The 12,111-nt window shown below is 42.5% G+C and overlaps 1 long non-coding RNA gene across 1 annotated transcript in view; it reads right to left on the bottom strand.

The window, feature by feature from the left end:
- Positions 1–12,111, bottom strand: part of LOC142826773 (uncharacterized) — a 91,509-nt gene that overhangs the window by 65,943 nt on the left and 13,455 nt on the right. Inside the window, exon 2 of the long non-coding RNA XR_012901008.1 lies at positions 2,414–2,492. This is a non-coding gene — a long non-coding RNA (uncharacterized LOC142826773). The remainder of the gene's footprint in view (positions 1–2,413; positions 2,493–12,111) is intronic.

Genomic DNA, 12,111 nt, shown 5'->3' with positions numbered 1-12,111 from the left:
AACCACTGAAGGATTTTAGAAGTAGTGGGTACTGCAATGCAGACAAGTCTGCCTGAAAATGTAGTCAGGTAAAGGTGCACCAAATTCTGGCCTCACCTTATAAAAACCAAGCCTCTGAAGTGCAATGCTTACATTGTACATTAATAGATGAACAGGCCATGGGCAATAAAGAACATTCATAGCTTATTATCTCTTCATGACTTATACCAAAATATCTATGATTAAATCGGGGGGGGGGGGGGGAGGCACTAGGCATGCCTGGCCATTCCTTGGGGGAGGGGGGACATATGAGGATCACTGCTAGAAAGGAAAGCAGAGAGCATTGCCATCTGGCTGGCTGGGAACTGATGCCCAGGACAGCCCCGACCTACCTGGAAATATTGCCAGACCTGTGGCATGGGTGGCTGCCCACAGAGCCACTTGAGTAGCCACAATGGCCCCTGAAAATGTCAAGGAGGTTGCCAAAAGTCCCAGAATCAATAACTTCAGGGACCGCCTTGGCAGACGTGGAACTCCAGCTATCATCCTTTATTTAAGATAGCTGTTACATTAAGCTCCATTATTGAATTAGAAATCTGAAGCAATAGCAACATCCACCTAAAACATAGACCCATATCATTGCCCAACACAAAGGCACATGAAAGCAGAGGCCTTTGCTGGATATAGTTTTGAGTTGAGAGATGTGTATGAGAGACAGAAAAGAAGGAGAAATGCATCGAAACAGAGGCAGTGGGACAGAAAGCCTAACTCTGCCTTGATAATCGTAGAGAGTATGGCCCTGAGGAAAGGCTAGAAAAAGAGCATTTGGGCTAAGTACTGGTTGAAGGAGGCTTGGAGCTGTGAACAAAGAAACTCTCCTGTTGATTCCTCCTGTGTTAAGAGGAACGGGACTTTATATATTCTTTGTAAATAAATAGGAATGTATCAAAGATGGCTGACTGCATCATTAATTTCTCCTCCTAATGGTATCGATGTTCAGGGACCCAGAGTTCTACTAATCACTTGGGTGCAAAGGGGTAACACTAACAAATGTACCACACATACATATATAATTCCATGGGGAATGACATACTCAAATATACGTGAACTCCTATTCATCCCTTCTGTAGGTTTTGTTATTGGTAACATAGGTGAAACTATAGTCTTTGGGTATCTAGAAAGCAGGGCACATTTTGGATGCACAAAAAAGTCAGGCGCAGCCCTAAGAGGAAATATTAGCTCCCAGATGTTGAGCCACATACATGCTACTTTATACAGTAAATTGGCAAAATAATACTTGTTTGTTTAATCCAGTTGTGCTGAATTTACTATAGTACCATGATGTGTTAATAAAAAAAAGGAAAAAGAAAAAGGAGTTTTAAAACAAGTTAAAGCTGTTCTGCTATTGTGCTTAACACAGCCATGTTTTATTGATTTTGCCAGATGGTTGTTACTCCAAGGGGAAGGAATGAAAACATAACATATACTATTTTCCATCTACTGCACTCTACAGAATCTAAAATGAGCAGTTGGTTGACATAAACTACAACAGGAAAACTCTTTGCTTACTGTCCCTTTGCACCCCCTGTTATTTCAATAGTGAAATACCTTTCCAGATGTAGAAACAACGTGTTTTGTTCAGCGAAAACTACTTATATAGGACTGTCCTTTGACAGAAAGCTCAGGCCATACTTGAGATGAAGAGAATGTTTTCAAACCTCCTTTTAAACCCTGGATCATGGAGTTACCATGGTGACCTAGAGCCTCCCCACTCGCCCTGAGCACCAGAGTTTGGAAAAGAGTGTGGCACAGGAGCTGCTGTGCAGCCTATGTACAAACTCTGGATCCCCAGTGTCAGGGGAATTCTCTGCCATCTACCTGAACTGGAATGATGCTGAAGATGTAGACAAGAATTTTGTTGCCATATATCAGATATAGCTACTCTTGTCCTTTGCTTCTGGTTCATGTTGGGAAAACTTGGCTGTTCACTAAACTTGACTTCAGAGGACAAATAAAGTCTGCTCCTGGGGTTTAGGAATACTTCTGCACCCTCTTGAGAATGAGTCCAGTGAGATTGTTTCTCCACTGCAATGGAACAGAGCTTAAATCTTGGATCTCACATTGACTCGGGCTTGGACCCCATAGGGACACAGGGTCTGAGCCTTAGGTTACAACAATTTATGTAGAGATGGAAGAGGCATGAGCCAAAATTCAACCCCTTGTCTTGCATTGCTGTGTACACATACCCATAAAGTTTAAGGCTACAAGACACCAATGTATAATCTGTATATGATAGGCTTGTATATTGGTTATTCCCATGTTAGGAAGAAAAGACATCACATAATTTCAGAAAACATTGAATTTTCTACGTTCATGAACTAAGAATAACATCAGCTTCTTTAAAAGGAAAATGAGAGAATTTGTCACTGCTTACCTGGAACATTTCCACTCTTGAAAGAGGTAGGCCCACAGTTTCTCAAGAGTCATTACCTATCTCAGCAATGACAAAATTCCTGGGCAGGGAACAAAATAAGATTAAGGAGAAAAATGATTCCCTTACTCTACAAAGTCAGCATTACGTGCATGATCTGTCTTCCAAAGATTGCATCTAGGTTGAAAATCTATCTTCTAATACTTATTTAATTGTATATGCAGAAGAACAAATTTCTGTTTAAGAGATTTCTTTTTAGGTTCCTGCCCTTTTTAGGTCTATGATGTTTCCACCAATCATGCTGAGTGAATACTTTTACCCATTGAAAGATTGCCTATAAGCCTTTGCCATTGACCACCAGGAGTGTAATGATTTAAAAGCTTCAACACTTTTTTTTCTTGGATGACATAAGATCATCAAGGCTTTTATTTCTCTTAAACTTTCATTTGTTTCTGATAAATCTTTAAGGCTCACTTTTTTAGGATTGAAAGTTTTATTCTTTTTATATTTCTTATTTTAGGTATAATAATATAGTATTAATATAGCAATTTAAGGCATACATATATTAACATACATTTAATATTTTATAAATTAAGTCCTTTCAGTTAAAGGTCTATTTGTTTTAAAGTAGAAAAACAGTTCTGGGTATTGTGGCTGTGTTAATAAGATTAGAGGAATTCTGCTAATGTTGAAGGCCAAGCCTTAATTGTTTAATTTACAACGCTTTTGTTTTGCCATGCAGATCTGTAACTTCAGAGAGTTGTGTGTGTAAGGAGTATGAATGTGTCAAAATAAGATGCAAAGTTATACGGCTTTAAAACCAGATGGTCAAAGAAGGGGGTTGAGCAAGTATGGGCAAGGTTAGAGCACGAGACAACCTGGCTGCAGAGGAGCCATCTATAACCACCAGTGTATACCCCCTACTCACAAGAAATTTGGATAATTGGCAGATTGGCGGCCTTTAAGCGGAGCAAGCACCCCGAAAGGACGATTAATTACAGGATGAACCTTTGAGAGATGTTTTGGGAACGATTGTTATCAACAAGATAACATTCCGGTCACAAGCTGAATATATAGATTTTAACAGAGAAGAAGGATTATATAAAGCAGGGTGCTTTGCTATGGAACTTTGGGTTTCATCTTGCCAAGACACCATCCCGAGAGGAACATTGGATTGTGACCGACAAAAGGCTCTGCTCCCCGTGTTCGATCTAGTTGGCCACTAGATTGAAACAGACTCTGGACTGGTAACTATGATATCATTTGGCAGGATGATGTATGCATGATGTTTTGTGTGTGTGTGCCTGAAAAGCATATGCAACTGTTGTATTCTCAATAAATGTAACGTACTGCCTTTTCCCCCATAAAAGATCTCGTGTGCTTCCTTTAAGCATAACATTTTTGGTGGAGAATGTGAAGGGGGATCAGTATGCTGTAATTACTAAAAAGGTGTGCACACCCTGGTCAGGAGATACCAGCTAAAAAGAAAGAACTAATTGTGATCACTAATGTATGCATTGTTTTGCATTATTGGTATACATATCCTCGGTCGTAGCAAGGGTAAGAAATAGGGGAGAGGTTTAGTATCCCTCTCTCCACCCCAGATTGCTGGGGAGAATTTGATTACAGGGGGCTGTCTGCCTAGGAAAATACCCTGAATCAGGTGTGTATACCCCCGGTCATAGTAGGGTCGGGTAACAGGAGGCGGACTTAGCGATCCTCGTCTCCAAACCGGAGTAACTTTAGGTGCATACACCCTCAGTCGTAGTAAGCCTGAGCACAAGAGACTGCATGAGTACCTAAGGCAATGCTAGCAGAACTGATAGAGGAATTTGCATGTAAGTGCTTTTACTAAATCAATATTGCTAACTCCAAGAGCTCCAAAGTCATTTGTGACACACCCAAAAACATGAAATGTTAAAACAAATTGTGAAATAATTTGTTTTAGATTATTTTTCTTTGTCTTTTTAGTGCATGGTTCATTTTTTTTCGACATCTGTTGGAGGATTTCTGTGTAATGAAAGCTGAAAATTTGACATAACTGCAGGAGTGAGGACTTTAAGAAAAAATATCAAATATTATGAGCTATGATAGAAATTGAGAGAGTTTTGATAATACTCTCAATGCTTATAACATCTTTCACAATGATTTGCATTTATATTTTTGTTTTCATGTTTTCCCTTATACACAACCTTATACACAACAGGCATTTTCACTCACCAAGCACAAAGTGTGAGTGTGCAAAGAGTTCTGTTATATAATATACTTTATGATTGAGAATGATGGAAACCAGTCACAGTTCAATCACTATGAATATTTTATACTCTGAGGGAAGTGGATAAGCCTTGTTAAGACCCACAGTGGTTGGATATTCTCACTGTTAGAAACTGTGTTCTGATGTATAGTGATTAAGTGAATGTTCATTCACTAGAAGTTCTAGAAAATACAGAATCACTATTGGACATTGCTGATGGAGCTATGCAGAGATACTGAAAGAGGTGTATTGCTGAGATCAATGAATTAATGGCAGTTATTCATTCGAATTGTCAACATGGTATAAAACTGACTGTAAGCAGCATTTATCTAACCACTGATATGTAGCACATAAAAATGGGGAAAATATTAATGCATATTGTGCATCATTAGTGGCTTAAACATTTTAAAGCAAATATTAGTGAGTATTATATATCTTCTGATGGATTAATTGCAGTACTTTACAGCATTATCCTTTAGCAAGTAATTTGAACATTTTTCCATTAGTAAATTAATGGCATTTACTTCTTGACCTGTTTATTACTCAGTCAAAGGTCCGATTGATATAGAATGGGTTGAAAAAACAGGCAGAAAGATATTTTTTGCACATTGATTTCCACATTTAATTAAGAGCTTTGTAAAATAAAAATGGGATCTAGTAAAAATACAATAAAAACAGAGTCTGTGTGCTTTTTGGATAATTGATTGGAAGAGAAATTCACAAATCTAAATAACGGAAAATACTTAAAATACAAGATGTGCAGAATGCTGATGTAGCAGTCCTGCTTAGGGCCAGGATAATAACTATTTCACACTATAGAAAAGAAATTGATAGAAAATAAAATTTCAACCAGAAGCCAGTTGGAAGCATAAGTGAAATAAGGTGGACAAATACCTTTGTCATTTTCTTATGAGAGAGAGAGAGAGAGAGAGAGAGAGAGAGAGACAGGGAGGAGGGGGGAAAAGAAAGCTTATTTCCATTCATAGCCAGATCCCTGTAAATTTTACCACCAAATAATAGAGTAAATGGAGATTTCCATATCTAAAGACTCAACTGTTTTGCTACCATTGAAACAATAAGACCTTCAATGTCATGTTGATGGCAGCGAGGATAGAGGACAAGCTGAAACTAATTCTGGGTATGTCTACACTACCCCCCTAGTTCGAACTAGGGGGGTAATGTATGCATACCGAACTTGCTAATGAAGCCCGGGATTTGAATTTCCCGGGCTTCATTAGCATAAAGCCGGCTCCGCCATTTTTAAAAGCTGGCTTGTTCGAACCCCGTGCCGCGTGTAGCCTCGTGGAACGAGGTATACAGATAGATCGGAATGGCTACATAGTTCGAACTATCTAGCCCGTGCCGCGTGTAGCCGCGCGGCACGGGGTTCGAACAAGCCGGCTTTTAAAAATGGCGGAGCCGGCTTTATGCTAATGAAGCCCGGGAAATTCAAATCCCGGGCTTCATTAGCAAGTTCAGTATGCATACATTACCCCCCTAGTTCGAACTAGGGGGGTAGTGTAGACATACCCTCTGAGATTAGTAAAACAGATGCATATATTTGAATTTGGCAACACCGCAGTCAATGTTTCCCATATTTCTGCGGTTATGCTAAATACTTTACTTTGGCTATAGTTATAGTTTCATTTCTCAACGGTAAAGAGAGATGACATTTAAGTGACAGATTTCTCAAAGACACAAATATCAGCTAGGAGTCTAAATCCAATTGAAAATTGATGGGAGTTAGGCAACTAGCTGTTATTTTTTGCCTTTAAAAGTCTTACCCTAAATAAGTTTCCCACTGCCTATCAGTCCCCCATTTTTATCCAGCAAAGCTTTATCTAGAGCATAGCCATTAACAAACATCCTGAAAGCTTATGGCATAGGGATTCTATTTAGACATGCTGAGCTAGATTCTCCTTTCTGATCCAGCTCCTTTGCCTTCAGGCAGTATAAAGGAGCCAGAATGGGGGCACAACTACTAGCTAAAAATCCTTCTCACAGAGGAGAACATCCAATTAGCATGAAGCTGGTGAAGCAACTCCTGGGCCAATCATCTCCTGGCCTTGGCATAGCAAGCAGAATAAGGGGCCAAGGTGAAGCTCTGCTCTGCTGATGCACAGCTAGTGCATCGTCACTTAGGCTATGTCTAGACTGCAGACTTCTTTCGAAAGATGCTCTTTCGAAAGCATCTTTCGAAAGAGCATCTTTCCAAAGATTGCGTCTAGACTGCACGCGGATCTTTCGAAAGAAAAATCCGCTTTTTCGAAAGAGAGCACCCAGCGAGTCTGGATGCTCTCTTTCGAAGATGGCCTCTTTACATTGAAGAACGCCTTCCTTCGAAAGAGGAACTTTCGAAGGAAGGCGTTCTTCCTCGTGAAACGAGGTTTACCGCCATCGAAAGAAAAGCCGCGTTCTTTCGAAATAATTTCGAAAGAACGCGGCTTGAGTCTGGACGCAGGGGAAGTTTTTTCGGGAAAAGGCTACTTTTCCCGAAAAAAACCCTGAGTCTGGACACGGCCTTAGGTTAGGTCTACACTGCACACTTATTTTGAAATAAACGATTCCGAATAGTTATTCTGAAATATCTTATTTTGAAATAGCATATCTACACTATAGGGAATGCTCATAATTATTCTGATGCAGGCTTCCCTAATGTAGACGTGCTATCTTGATTTATAGCCCCAGAAGGCACTCTTGAGGAATAATTTAGAATGGTTCTGGTGAGGGGCTATTTCAATATAGCAGTAGAGGAGCGTCTACACACACCTTATTTCGAAATAGCCTTTTTGGAATGGGCATTATTCCTCATAGAATGAGGTTTTCAGATTTTGGAATAAGCTGCCCGTTATTTCAGAATTATTTTGAAATAACAGAATGGCTGTGTAGACACTCACATTGTTATTTTGAAATAATACTACTTATCTTGAAATAATGGTGCCGTGTAGATGTACCCTTAAAGGCCATGCACTTCTGGAATGTTAGAAAAAGCCCAAAAATTGCTCTCATTTTCACTGAGGCTTACCCAGAAGGATCTAAAAAAATTCACACAATTAGGAAGCCATAACCAGTTCCCTGATGGCTAATACATAATTATTGTACCAAGCATATCTTGGAAGTGGAACAGAGCCTATAGAATCTAGTGTGCTATATGTCACAAGCAACAAGCAATAATGTGGATAACACTGTAGAGAAAGTTGTTTAATGAAAGTCTGTTTTAGTGATTTTGGACAGTTTTTTCCCTGATCCCTGTTTGCATCTGGGAGAAAATAATCAGTAGCAGATTATATGCGACTGAGATAATATATTTAAGATTCTGCCCACAAGTATGGGAGAGTAGCGGTCCCATGGAGCTTGGCCTATCCACTTACCTGCAGTGACAATCCACTGAGCTTATACGGGGAGAAATGTGGGACATCTTATTTGCCTTTATATCCAGGTGAAACTACATAAATCAGGCCACAATCCACCCTAAAATTTCATATGTGATTCTATAATATATATATTTTAAGCTTAGTTCAAAGCCCTCACAAATTTCAGCATTCATCTGAGGTCAGTAGAGTTTATATGGCCCATATGTTCTTAGACTAATGGTGCCACTAGGATTTTGAAAGTAACAGCAGTTACTTCACTCTTAAGAGTCTGTGGTTATTACTCCCTCTGAAAATGTGTTACAAAACAATGTATTGCAGAAACAATTGTAGATGTCAGACAGAGGTTGCTTCATGCAGCACTTCTGTTTTATTGATTAGAACACCATTTTGATTCTACATCCATTTCTTTGTCAGAGCAAATAAGAGAAAGTGAGGATAAATGAGAACTATACTTGTACCATCATCTGTGCATCATCTATAGGGGAAAGTGAGGGGACTATGATATACAATGATACCGCATCACTGCAAAAAATTAAGGGACAATTTTCCAGCTAACATAGAGATATAGGACTCAGTGCTTTCTGTATACATATTTTTGTTCTTCTTAACACAAGAAAAGAACTAAAGAGTGTTGATATATTTTTTCAACTTCCTAGTGAAAAATGAGCATGCACAATTTTTCACATGAAAGAAAATCATGTGTTATGTTTTGCATGCCTTTATGTGGGAAAACAACTAAGCCCTTTTAACCAGCATTTTATAGAAAAACAACACATTAGATAATGCAAAATAGCACAAAATAAATCTTCATGCAATATGCTACCAAAATGTTGTTGCTACTTTAAATTTTAGAGAGGCCCATTTGATAAGTGGACTGCTCAGTAGCAATGCAGCATTCCAAAACCATTTCAGACATTTACAAACTTGGCTTAACTATTTTAACTAAAATTAAATGTAAAGGTGCTTTATTCGACAGAGTGCAAAAGTTAATTGTCTAGGTGAGTTAACTAGCTGAGCAGCATCACTGTATTTAGTTGAAGAATTAGTCTCATGACACATAACCAAAAGAAAAGGAAAACAAAACAAGAGGTAAGGGTGAAAGTGAATAGCAGAATGTGATTATTTTCTCTCTCACTCTAAGGATTGCTGATTAAATTTTTAAACCTGTGGGCTAAAATAAAAATCTGATAGAAAAAAGAGATCAAAATACAATTTGATACTTAATGCCTTTATCAGAACAAATGTTTAAATAATGTGTTTAATGTTCACTTGTAGGTAATCTCTAAAACTATACTATGATACAAATCAATAATTTCATGCCCACATGAACTGTAATCTTCTCTATAAGGGTATGTCTACACTACAAAGTTAATTCGAACTAACGGACGTTAGTTCGAATTAATTTTGATAGGCGCTACACTAGCGCTCCACTAGTTCGAACTTAATTCGAACTAGCGGAGTGCTTAGTTCGAACTAGGTAAACCTCATTCCACGAGGACTAAGCCTAGTTCGAATTTACTAGTTCGAATTAAGGGGTGTGTAGCCCCTTAATTCGAACTAGTGGGAGGCTAGCCCTTCCCAGCTTTCCCTGGTGGCCACTCTGGCCAACACCAGGGAAACTCATATGCCCCCCTCCCTGCCCTGGACCCCTTAAAGGGGCACGGGCTGGCTACGGTGCCCGTGCCAGGTGCAAGCCTGCCAGCACCCAGCTAGCAGACCCTGCACGCGGCACGGCTCGAGCCAGCCACCCAATGCCCCCCAGCCCTCCCTCTCTTCCTGGGATCAGGCTGGCGGCTCCCGGGAGCTTGCCCGGGACGACAAGAGGTGGGCACCCGCCTGGTCTAGTGCGGACATCGTGGACCTCGTCCACGACCTCCGCACTAGGCACAGGAAAGGCCATCTAGGGCAGGAGAGCTGCCAGCCGGGCCACCCAGGAGCAGGTGTGCATGAAAATCAAGGTGGTCCACTGAGACCCCCGACCCTGAGCCCTGAGCTTACAATGTCCGTCCTGGGTCAGACCAAAGGTCCATCTAGCCCAGTAGCCTGTCTGCCGACAGCGGCCAACCCTTGGGACCCTGGAGGGTGAAACGAGGAGTAACGGTAGTTCGGAATAGGCACCCTAGTCCGAACTACCTAGTTCGAGCCCCGTGTAGCCGCGCTACACGGGGTTCGAAGCAGCGGGGATTTAAAAATGGCGGCTCCCCGCTTATGCTAATGAAGCCCGGGAAATTCAAATCCCGGGCTTCATTAGCAAGTGCGGTATGCATACATTACCCCGCTAGTTCGAACTAGGAGGGTAGTGTAGACATACCCTCTCTTATGGGAACTAATGAAGAACTTTTCTTGATACACCCTCTCCACCCCACTCATGCTTTTATAGACCTCTATCCTATCCCCCCTCAGTCTCCTCTTTTCTAAACTGAAAAGTCCCAGTCTCTTTAGCCTCTCTTCATATGGGACCTGTTCCAAACCTCTGATCATTTTAATTGCCCTCCCCTCTCCCACCCTCTCTCTTCCCCTCTCCCACATCCTTTTCCCAGTCTCCCCCAGTTTTGTTCAATAAAGAGAGATTCTATTTTTGACCACATATTTTCTTTATTTTGTACATCAGGAAGGAGGGCTAGGGAAGGGTAAGTGGAAGGAGGTGAGGGAGGAATGGGGTACAAGCCCCCGATGGGGAGGACTGGGCTGGCTCTGTGGGCTTCTGGGGGTGGAAGCTCTCCTGCAGCCCCCCAATTGCCCACTCTCCCCAGATGGCAGCCTGTGGCAAGTGCAGCCGGTCTGATGGCCGAGTGCTGAGATGTTCCCAATGTGGGCACTCAGGGCACTCCAAGCCAGGACTGCTTTGCAAGCGGGGCACCCCTGAGAACTGTTTGTCCGGGGTGGGGGTCGGGTCCCTTTAAGCACAGCCCTCGGCTAGCCTGAGGCAGCAGCTCCACGCTCTAAGTCCTCATCTGATGCCCTGCCGGCACTTCTTCTGGCCATCCTTAACCCCGGTTCAGGGTCCACTTAATGTGGACATGCTAGTTCAAATTAGCAAAACGCTAATTCAAACTAGTTTTTTAGTCTGGATCCGTGTGACGGGGCGAGGCAGCCCCACACTGAACCTACAGGGCCCAGCCAGGGTTATCTGGCTGCAGAGGCCCCTCCCCCACAGCCCTACCGAGCATGCCCGGGCTGCAGCAGGGCTATAAAAGCCTGGGCCAGGACTCAGTCAGGGGAGACAGCCGAAGGAAAAGGACTGGAGAGGGGAGCTCTCCCTCAGCAGTTGCCAGGGACTCCAGGAGAGGCCGGAAGGAAGACGGAGGCGAGTTGGTGCAACCTGGAGACTGCCTGCCGAGGGGACACCGGCCTGGAGATTGCAGCCAGCTGGGCAAGTCTAGGGGAAGGAAGCCCGGGGATCCACGTAGGAAGTGGCCCAGGGCAGGAGCGGGAGCCGCCTCTCCCGGCCCGAGAACCTCGGCGCGTTTCGGCTGGATGGCCCCGATGAGGGAGTGACCCGGTACCTGGTCACTCACAGGGCCCTGGGCTGGGACCCGGTGGAGTAGGGTGGGCCCAGGTCCCCCTACCTGGGGTGCATCCCCGCTACAACGATAAACTGCTTTGTGGACTCGGCCTTGCTTAAAGGGCCAGGTATAAACTGTTTTGTGGACTCAGGCCAGGGGGCCTTAGCCCTGCTTAAAGGGCCAGCTGTAAACTGTGTGGACTCAGGCTAGGGGGCCTTAGCCCTGCTTAAAGGGACAGCTATAGACTGTTTTGTGGACTCAGGCCAGGGGGCCTTCGCCCTGCTTAAAGGGCCAGGGATAGACTGTATCACAAGGGTGTCGGGGACCCAGACGGGAGGAGCCCGCCACAGTCCGTTAGTTCAAATTAGCTTAGTTCGAATTAACTAATTTGAACTAAGTTAGTTCGAATTAGCCCTGTAGTGTAGATATACCCGAACTACATTTTCAACAATCATTTTGTAAGCAGAAGCTAACTATGGATTGTGTACTCTCCAAATTAGTCTTGATATTATTATATAGATGTACCTGCTTAGTCTTTAAAGATATATTTGTGGGGCTACATTTTTC

The sequence above is a fragment of the Pelodiscus sinensis genome, chromosome 2, assembly GCF_049634645.1.
Source record: "Pelodiscus sinensis isolate JC-2024 chromosome 2, ASM4963464v1, whole genome shotgun sequence".
Classification (NCBI taxonomy): Eukaryota; Metazoa; Chordata; order Testudines; family Trionychidae; genus Pelodiscus; species Pelodiscus sinensis.
This window is presented reverse-complemented; position numbering and strand designations above follow the sequence as displayed.